Source organism: Octodon degus, unplaced genomic scaffold (genome assembly GCF_000260255.1).
Source record: "Octodon degus isolate 3935 unplaced genomic scaffold, OctDeg1.0 scaffold00141, whole genome shotgun sequence".
In the NCBI taxonomy this organism is placed as follows: Eukaryota; Metazoa; Chordata; class Mammalia; order Rodentia; family Octodontidae; genus Octodon; species Octodon degus.
In genome coordinates, this window is record NW_004524717.1 from 5,774,211 (window position 1) to 5,785,241 (window position 11,031).

The 11,031-nt window shown below is 40.9% G+C and overlaps 1 protein-coding gene across 1 annotated transcript in view; it reads right to left on the reverse strand.

The window, feature by feature from the left end:
* Epc1 (enhancer of polycomb homolog 1) overlaps nucleotides 1–11,031 on the reverse strand; it is a 100,905-nt gene that overhangs the window by 74,598 nt on the left and 15,276 nt on the right. The window lies entirely within an intron of this gene.

Genomic DNA, 11,031 nt, shown 5'->3' on the forward strand with positions numbered 1-11,031 from the left:
GGGGCAGGGGGCCCTGGGGGGCGCGGCGCTCCGGCGGCCGGCCGCAGGCGGAGCGCGTCTCCGGGAGCGCGGCTGTTTGAGACTTCAAAATAAAACTACATGGAAACGCGTATTCGTGAAAACAAGAAATTTGAAAGAAAAAAATAAAACGAAATCGGGGGCGAAATGGTACTTTGGGTAAACTTTTACCAGATGTTATTTTTTTTATGTCAAATGAAACTTTGGGCTATAATAATAGGCGCTGCTTCAAAAAACTGGTCAATTTCCCACCTACTAGGCTCAATGTAAATACACTATTTATAGTCTATTCAGTTACAAAGGTATGTTTTCCCTCAAGCCTTTACTCCATCATTGTAATTGAAGCTAAAGGAATAATTACTATTACACCGTAATGTTTACGAAAAACAAAGCTCAGGCTTCGAAATTCTAGAGCTGTCCTCGGTGTCTACTGAAGGATTTTTGTTTGCGCTTCGAGAAAATGCTACTTTAACATAGCCGTGGGTTCGCACTTACTCTTCTCCTTGTATGTGTGAAAAACTTTGAAATTGAATCACATAAAAGTCTATAGAGCTCCCACCAGGAGAAAAGCTAAATTAGAAGAGATTTAGATGGATATGGGAGACCGCTACCAGTTGGTTTATATTGTACATGAAAATGGGTATGCATCTGTTTAGTGGGGTATTTTACAAATTGGAAAGATTGCTGGGGTGGAATGGATTTGATAAATTTGGCAGCAAAATCTCAAATGTTCAAGATAGAAGTATTTTTGTAACTCTGCTTTTCTCCTGGGATACTCCACAGTAAAAATAATCATGATTCTCAAATATGGTGTTTGATAGGAACTGTCATTAGCGTAGGGCATGTTGACAAAGTGCTTTCTAGGCTGGTCTCCAGGTACCATTAATCGTTACCTTTATTTCTATAGGAGCACACTTTGGGAAATTCTAGCACATTTTGCTACACACTGCCAGGTGGAGAGAAGACAGGGCTCGGATTGTGGTTCTCCAAAATTATCCGAAAACTCCAATATTGATAGCTGAGCTCTTTGAGGCAGAGATTCGCATACCTTTCCTACCCACAGACCATACATACATTTATGCATTCCATGAGCAAACCTCTCTTGAGCTTCGTAAGTATGCTGCTGATTATTTGGAGCCCACGGGGCTCCTATCACAGGAGCTCACACAGGGACCAGGACCTGCAAATTCCAAATGTCACATGGTGCGATATTATAATGATTGCCCAGGCTAGTGGCAATAGGCAGGAGGGGCACCAGACTGGGGACAGGCTCTGATAAAGTATTCAGGGGAAAGATTTTTTTAGAGAAGGAGATAACTCAAAGTTATGTAGGATAAGTATGGGTTAACTTTGCAAAACATAGAAGAAGGGTACCTCAGGCAAGGGCGGTAGCAGGTGCAAAGATGGGCATGAGAAAGATACCACATTCTGGGAACCTCGAGAATTGGCGACTCTCCTGTGGAATACTGACACCTACATAGCCAGGTTTAACAGTTCTGAAAATACTGGCTGCACTCTGCCGCCATCGTCCTCTCCAGCCTACAATATTAGATTCCTGAAAATTCTAGTAGTAAAATCTCTGCTTGAGGAACTGAAGGCAGTGCAGGAGTAAGTAAGAGGTTTTCAGTCATGAGTGAATTTTTAAAAAATGGTATTAACAGCCTGCAGATAACTCCACATCCAGCAGTAGTCATAATGGGCATTACGCAAATTCCTTGTGCTCTAGAAATTCTAAAATCATCCTCTGGCAAGTTCTGAGATATGCTTATGAATTCAGTACAATTTTGTGCAGATTTATGCCTGCTCAGAAACATCTTTTTCCTTATTACTGTATAGTCAGCTCCAGGATGCCCTGGATTTTTAACAAAGTTCCCTCTGGATTCCCAAGCGCCTCCCACATTCAGTTCCAGTCTCTTCAAGATAAGGGGGCAGGAGTACATCAGATAAAATTTAATTTTCCTCAGCTTCCTTACACAATTCAAAGTGTTTTTTTTTTTTTTAAATAAATGGCTAGTCCTCTGCTGTCTTTAACTTTTCTTTCTATTCTTAACTTCTAAGTATCCCCAATAAAAAGTGACCTGAAATTCTCAGGGTTGCATAAAACTGAATTTTACCTCAAAGGGGAAAAAGGTTTAGAGTATTGAAAAATAGCTTCAGTTCACACCACAAATTAAGTAGACAATAATGTACTATCATCGCAGGGAATACAAACAGAATATTGGTAGATGGACTGAGGAGATAGCTCAGCGTTCTAAGCGCCTGCCTGGCAAGCATAGGGGCCTGGGTTCGATCTCTGGCACAGCATGCTGCACTGGCCCTGCCCCAGGCACACTGAGCCAGCCACCAAAACCAGATGTGGTGGCTCACGCTTATAAATCCCGATGTCAGGGAGGCTGAGACAGGAGGATCACTACCAGTCCAACCTATGTAATAAGACCCTGTACCAAATACCTAAAAACTTAAAGAATGAAAGAAAGAATACTGGTAAATGGGTAGCAAGTTTACCAAATGTTACAGTTTAAATCTAAACATGACCCCTACACACTCATGTGTTCAGAGCTCATAGGCTTTAGAGAAGTGACTGGATTGTTGATGGCTCTTTTCATCTGTGGATTAATCCATTGATAAAATCATTATGGAGAAGGAGTGAGAACAGGAAGTCGGGCTTAAGGGAGTGGATTATGACTACAAACCTTGGGTACTCTATATTTCGTTCTCTGTCCCTTCTAGCTTGGCTTTCACTCTCTGCTTCTTTGCTACAGTGAAATGAACACATTTCCTCTATTACTCCATCTGTCATGTTATTTATACCCCACCATAAGCCTAAAAGCCATGTTGCCAGCTAACCATTTCTGAAACCTCAAAAGCAATGAGAGAAAATAAAACCCTCTTCTCCAGGTTGATTTATATCAGATATTTCATCATATCAAAAGAAAAGTGACTAACACACCCAACATGGAGAGGATTTGGAAAAGAAAGCAGTCAGTTCCAACTGGATTGATCATCACAGCGTGGAGAAGGTGGTATGGGATATGGTTCTGAAAAATGGCAGAGATTCCAGCCGAAACCTAGAATGAAATGGTAGAATAGGTGTCCATGGGAGATCACAGGTGTATGAACGTAAGGATGGAGGAGCAACTGCCAGGTAGGAATGGGGAGAGGCTTTCTGGCCAGAATTTCAGTAGTGGACTCCAACAATAATACAATTATGAAATAAAACTGGTAAGTTTGAGTAGACGGGATAGGAGTAGAAAGAGACAAAAGCTTTAACAGGAACAATACTATCATACTGTCCTGAAATGTGATTTCCATTGCAATTTGAAGAACACTGTCCAAATGGCTCCCCAGTGCATGTCACCAAAGCAGTGTGCGTAAACCTCTACTTCCATCCTATATCCTGTCTTCCCAAAGTCATACATTTACTACAACTGCTCTTTATTTTGACCCTCACGAAAGCCACATTCTTTTTTGGTAAGGTAGTCAAGGCCTCCTATAAATTCACCTCTGTCCAACATTGTTTCTCATTACTGTTTAAACAAACTCTTTACTCTAGCTGCTAAGTCCCATCAACACAGAAATCTGCATGTCTTCCCTTTCACTCATTCTTATGTCCTCTGACCAGTTTCTGGTCATATTTACTTCTATGTACTGAAATCCTGCTTACAGCAGAAATGTTTTGAAGATTAAATAAAACAATCCATGAGAAGTACTTAGAATAGTCCCTGACTCAGAAAGAACAGTCAATACATGCAAGCTATTCTTGTTATCCTTCAAAATCCAACTCAAATTTCTGACATTGACGACTCATTCTCTCATGCTCTGACTTTCTAATCTGAAAAATGAATGAGCAGTTAGATAAACTCAAAATAATGTTTGTTTTTTGAGTCAAGGTCTTGCTATGTAGTTCAGCTGGCCTTGAAGTCACTATGTAGCCCAGGCTGGCCTCAAACTCACAGGGGTCCTCTTGCTGCAGCCTCCCAAGTGCTGGGATTACAGGCATGCATCACCATGCTCAGCAAAATAACACTTAAGCCTGCACAAATCTTTCTCATCTCTGAAGTCCAGTTACACTTTTAATCAGTAAGTGTAACATCCGTATAATACTCAACTGCTTGCCAGGTCACACAGAAGTGCTTTGCACTCTCTTACTTGTTTTCATGACAGCCCGTGGTATATGTCCTGTTAGGTGTGGAGAGGCCATGTGACCAGCCAGTGGTCACTAAGCGGGTGAGAGGCAATGCTGAAAGTATAATCTTTGCTGTTTGATTCCAGAGGAGAACCTCAGAAACAGGTTAAAGTCGAGCAGAGAGAGAAAAACTGAAGGGCAAAAGGTGAGGGATTTCAAGGTTTGGCAAAGAGAGAGAAGACCCAGAGAGACCGTTAAGAGGTCGTTATCTGGGCCAAGGGCTGTTGTGTTTAGAGTAGGAGAGAGGCGGGCACCTTTGTAGTAAAGGAGAAAGCATTCTGTAAATGGACTGACAGCACTGGCTTACTCTTAGGCTGGAAGGAGAGGGTGAGGACAGATAGTACTGCAAATTCTCTCTGATAGGACAAGATTAAAAACTGTAATACTAGTGTTGGTAACAGAAACAGATTCCTCATTCCTTTAAGCATTCAATATTTTCAGTGCAAGGAAAAGCGAGAAACAATAATAAGCCATGATATCTATAACTCACAGTGAGATGCTGCATTTATATTTGAGGAAATGTGAAATTAATGTCCTGAAAATGTGTGAAGCCACAATGTTAATGTTAATGTTTTCTCAACATTAAAAACTGATAGTGCTATAATCAAAAATGTTGTGCAGAAGTAGTCATACTAATATGTATTTCACTTCAAGTAATCAGTTTTCTCATCTTTCTGATTTTTATTTTCATAATAAGCTACATAAAGAAATGACAGTAAATAATTCTAACACAACATTTAGGAAAATACAAACTGGAAGCCCCTTAAGATGCTTTTTCTTTAATCTAGAAAATATTGGAAAGAAATACTACAATTGAAGTCCAGTGTATTTAATTGGGTGTTACAGAAACTATATCTTTACTATTGATTTTTCTACAGTAATATATACATGGAATTTTATACAGAACATGTAGGAACTACATTTAGTATAAAATACAATCACTCACAATATATGTAAAAACAGTCTATCTCTAAGAGAATAGTGGACAAACTGTCAACTCTAGCAAACATACTAGGATGGACTCAGGACTATTTCAGTTTCTCTCCAATCTTTTTTATTTTTTAATTAATTAATTAATTAATTGTATTTTTTAGCAAGGGTCTAGAGGGTCTACAGGGTCTCATAAAGGTAGATCGGACTCGTAGTGATCCCTCTGTGTTCAGCCTCCCAAAGAGCTGGGATTACAGGTGTGCGCCACCACACGCAGTTTCAACTGCCATCTACTAGGCTCTTTTGGGATCGAACCCCTGTCACTGTGTCTGCCTAAGTAGGTGCTTTAATCCACTGAGCTATCTGGCTGGCCCTCCAATACAATCTTTAACAAAACATTGGAAAGAAAAGAAAATCAGAGCATTCAAAGAACCATCCAGGAATGAACAGATTTAAAATTCCACAAAATGGTTTGAGCAATATTGTGAAATTTAAAAAAAAAGGATAACACACAGTAGATCTTATTTCTGTAATATAAACCTCAAAGTTATAAAAAATCTAATCACAGCAAAATTTTGCCCAAACTTAGAACAACCTCAGATCCCCTAAAAGGGGGACTAAGTTTGACGATTTTTTTAAACTTTGACCATTTTTGAGACTTGTGTCCTTTAATTCCTATCAACTATCTGATCATTTTCTTTTATGCAAGCAAGCAGTTAGTTGTAAACTCCACGACAGCATGTTAATACAGACACTACCACTTGGAGAAAGTGATGCATAAATAGCAAAAAGCCTGAAACTTGAATTTTAACAGTGACAACTTAGTATTTAATACAGGAACTATTTAGTAGTTTCTGGCCATTATATACCCTAACAATAAGGTCTTCAGAAGAATAAAAGTTTATCTTAGAAAAACAAGAAAAATTTAAGAATTGAACCATATTGTCAAAGTATCTGGTAATATTTACACAGCCTCCCGAGCGCTGGGATTACGGGCATGCACTACCACACCTGGCCTCGGTGGCTGGCTCAGTGCACCTGGGGGCAGGGCTGGTGTGGCATGTGGTGCCGAGGATCGAACCGCGGTCTCTGCATTTGCTTAAGGAGGCGCTTAGTCCACTGAGCTATATCACCAGCCCTTATTTGGTAGTATTTAATCTAGATTAAATTATTTTAAATTACTGTTAACCCATGAAGCCCACTGACGAGCACCTATTGGTAAGATTCTGTGTAAAGCTCAGGTACTGAGGCATCCTCTAAAGGGCAGCAGGATAGAGACCAGAGAACAGCCTGTAGGTAGGTGCCTTACATTCATAACCACGGAGAATTTACTAATTGAGCTTTAGTTTTACTAATCACCTATACAAATCAATATGGTCTAAAAGTTGACGAGTGAAATTAAATTTATTGATTCATTGATTTTGGGGGGTTACTGGGAAGAGAATTCAGGATGTCACACCTGCCAGGCAGGCTCTGACCCACTGAACTAAATCTCCAGCCAAAGAGTGAAATTTAAAAGGACAGGAGAAAAAGCTGGTAATAAAATGGAAACTTATGTTGGTAGGTTCAAGTCCAATTGACTTGGTGGTTGACAAAAGGAGAGTGGCAAAAGGGCAAAAGGGCACTGAAGAGAAAGAGATTGTAATGAATAGCTGTTGCTTCTATGACCTGAGGAAGGAAATTACCTCTAGTGTCTTCTGATGCTCGGGACACAGAATTGTCTTTCCTATCATCAAGTAAGTTACGGTTAGTGTTTCTTTTCACCAATACTTTGAGCAGTACAGTGCCAGTTGCTTAGATAATAAGCACTCTGAATCCAGTTTCTCTTTTCTTCCAGAATAGGGAAGAGAAAGTGATGATTTCAGCCCCGGGGAATGAAATTATAGGTGTGAAAAATGAGTCAGGGAGCGAGAGGAGAGGAGAAGGGCTAGGAGAACAGAGCCCCAGAGCAGGCGGCAGCAGCGAGGGCAGAGGCTAGCAGAGGCCCAGGGGCGGCCAAGGGAGGTCAGCACTGCCGGGAGATCAGCAGGGAGGGGAGAACGGACAGGGCGGTGGGGTCCCTGAAGGTCGCAGCCTGCCTGGTTGCTGCAGGGTGCTTTGGACAGGGAGGCAATGGGGGGAGTAGTGGGAGAACCGGTGCCTGTGGTACTTGAACTGTATTAATTATTATTTTTTCAACGGCCAAAGCCAACTAAAAATTTGAAGTGATTTCCAGCACCTTCTCTAGGTCCTTGCTCCCAGGAATAAGATCATCTTTTCTTTGAAGACCACCTTGAGGCTAAAAAATCAGTCTTGCTTAGAGACCCAGCCAGCGACAGCTCCCCTATGGGCACTTCCGTGGGAGGACAGAATCCAGTGCCCTGAATCAGGGGTCACCATAGATGGAGGAAACAAGACCAATCCTATAAATTTCCAGTTGCAGGAGCTAGCACAGCAAGGAGCTGCCTGCCAGGCCTGTATGAATTACTGACAAACATGGAGGTATACCCAATCTTAACATTTCTTTTGAATTAAGTTTCCCAAACACAAGGTTCATTGGATTTAATAATATATTTTGTGCTTAATTCATGATAAATTAACATTTTTATGCTTTCATTTCTGCTAGTCTTTTCTGGCTTTGTTCACTCAGTTTTGCTTTTTCATTTGCCTGTTTTATATGTTAGGAGAATACCAGATGCCCTATTTTGTGACCTTTACTTCTCAATATGACTTCGGAATGTTCCTATTTCATTAAATACGCTTCTGAGAATATTTTTGACAGATGCTTAAGGGATTTTTAGTGCATACTGATTTTTCTTTATTATAAAGAACATATATAATCCTAACAGAACATGTAAAGTTTAAAAATCACTTAAAGTCATATTATATTTTCATGGTTTAAGGTACAGAACAAATATCTGCTACTCTTTAAATAATGGTGCCAAGTCTACACAAATGAAGTTGACCGTTTTATAGCCCATCTGAGTAGCTGCCAAAAGCCTGGATCTTAAATATCAGTATCTTTCCTCGCTATTTGTTTAGCATTTTCCAAAAGTAAGTTCCATAAAACACTAATCCCAAATGCTCTCAGGTGATAATTTCATAAAGAGGGCCCCACAAAACAACCAAAGCCTGAGAGTGCAGACCCATGGCAGAGTGTCTGCCTCTTGGGCATGCACACAGCCTGGAGCTCAGGCCTTAGGACTGCAAAACTTAATAAATACGCAAATAATAAGTTAGGGAAATACTGCACATTACATCTTCGTCTGTAAGAAAGGGGTAGGCTCATGATGGAACAGCTTGAAGAAGAAATCCTCAGTGATGTTCAGCACAGTGCGTTTCCAGCTGAGCATGGAGTCCCTTCCTATTTATCATCATTGCCGTTCAGTCACACTTTTGGGAAAACCTAGTCAAAATAATTCAAGGAAATAGCTTTTTTTCCAATCAAGTTGCCCATTTAAGTTTGATATGAAAACTTAAGAAACTTCAAGTTCTTATAAAACTATTTTTATTACCATTGATTAAGATCCTTATCCTGGGGCTGGGGGGTTGGCTCAGTGGCAGAATGCTTGCCTGGCAAGCTGGAAGCCCTAGGTCCAGTCCTTGGCACCAAAAACAAAAAATAACCCCTCTTAAGATTCTTACCCTGCTTTTAAAAAAAATGTGAAATAAGATATGTAAATGTAAAACTGGACAGAGTCCTGGTGGACAATACATTTGGCATTTAAATCCACATTATCTAGAAATGTTTAGCTCTAGTTCATTCCCAAAATTTCTGTATGGAAAAGAACATGTGCACTCAGATTTGAACATTCTTACACTGACTTAAGCTCTTAGAATTGTGGTTTCCCTATCCATAAAAGAAGAATCACAGCAGAATCTGACAGTGAGGCTGTCACAGGACTCAATGAAATAATCCAAGGGGCACAGCATGGACCTGACACACATGTGGTACTCGCTTACCACGAATCCTTTTTCAAGCATATTTGGACTCTATTCCCTTGAATGATCACTTTGTTTTTCTGATTTGTTTTTCCTGTGCTGAGGATGGAATCCAAGGCCTCACTAAAGCAAGTGCTCTACCACTTAGTCACTGCCCAGCCCTGAGCTTTACTCCTGTATGTATGGTATAAGTATTGTTTGTAAAGGCTTCAAAGCAACTAAGGAAGCCCGGCGTGTAACCCCAGCACTCTGAGGCAGGTGGAGGATCACCTGAGTTTAAAGCTGGCTATATAGTGAATTCAAGGGCAGCCTGGAACATAGAGCAAGACCCAGTTAAAAGCCAAAAACAAGCAAAACAACCTCCTAAGGCCACAAATAAATCCTCAAATGAAACCAAAAACTTACAAGATATTTTATAAAACTAATTTATAAGGGCCGGGGAGATAGCTCAGTAGAATAAGTGCTTCCCTGGCAAGAGCAAGGGCCTGAGTTCAATCCCCAGTTCCGCCAAAAAAAAAAAAAAAAAAAAAAAAAAGCAATTAAAAAAACCTAATTTATAAAAATGTACACATCTTCTAGAATTGCTTTGCTCTGTTTTCATTCCATAGCTCGTGCAGTCGCATGTCCTATGTGCAGGATCTGGGCCTCCTTTTGCTCCACTTCCCCATGAAGCACCATCAGCCAAATGGCTGTCAAGTGACTGTACTCTCCAGATCTGGTCAGACAGCCCTAGCAGGCCTCCCCACACAGGTGCTCATTGTTGGCTCCGAGTAAAAACAGTCAATGCTGAGCCCCAGACACACAATGGAGGCTGGCACAGGATGACGCGCTGGGAGGAACCCAGCCCTCGTGAGGGAAGCTCTGGAGCCTAATCCACTACGCGCCGAGCACCCATGATCCCAGAGGAGGGATTGCACTTTTGGGCCTCATGTATATCAGGTGTGTTGTCTACACAATGCTTGGTGAGAGGGAAGGACAAATATTCCCCCAAGACAACACCTGGAAACAAAAAATGTCTGATCTGTTCAATTCATGCAGCTATTATGGAATATCTGATTGCTACAGTAGGGCCCTCTAGCCATTTCCTGACCTAGGACATCTTTACACAAGACTAATTCGGCTATTTTCTTTTTTTTTTTTTTTCTCCCATTAGTAGGGAATTAAACCCAGCCTTCCCAATGTGCTTTGCCCCAGCTCTTTTAATTTTCTTTTTTCCTTTTGAGACAAGGTCTTATTAAATCACTAAGTTGCCCAGTATGAGCCCAAACTCACAATCTCCCTGCCTCAGCCTCCTAAAATGCTGTGATTATAGACATATGCCGACACAAGCTTCATTTTTTAGTATTTTTTATACTTCCTAATTTATTTTGTTATATTTCATCAATGTACTTTTGAAATGCCTAGAACAATGTCAAGTTTAGAAATCTAATGATAAATATGCCTTTATTTGTGACAAATTCACAAGTATTACAATTTTTACTAATACAATTTCTTTATGAAAAACTGAAGGCTCTTCCTTATCACCCAATTTAGAACTTAAATTTTTTTTTAAGTTTTCCTCCTGAATTTTCTCCACTCACTAATCCCTCTCTCTACTTTGAGGTAGAGTCTCGATATGAAACCCAGGGCTGTACTTGTGGCGACCCTGCCTCAGCCTCCTGAGCGCTGGAATTACAGGCAGGCACCACTCACTATACCTGGTTAACTTACCTGTTTTTATTTTATTTTGGCGGAACCAGGGATTGACCTCAGGCCCTTGTGCTTGCCAGGGAAGCACCTATTCCACTGAGCCATCTCCCCAGCCCCAACTTACCTGTTTTTAAAGTAGTATAAAGATTGCTAGCAGGGGCTGGAGAGATGGCTCAGTGGTCTAAAGCACCTACTTGGAACAAGCTTGACAAAGCATAGGGACCGCGGTTCAAACCCCAGCACCACATGCCAGCCAGCCCCGCCCCCTGGCGGGCTGAGCTGGCCAC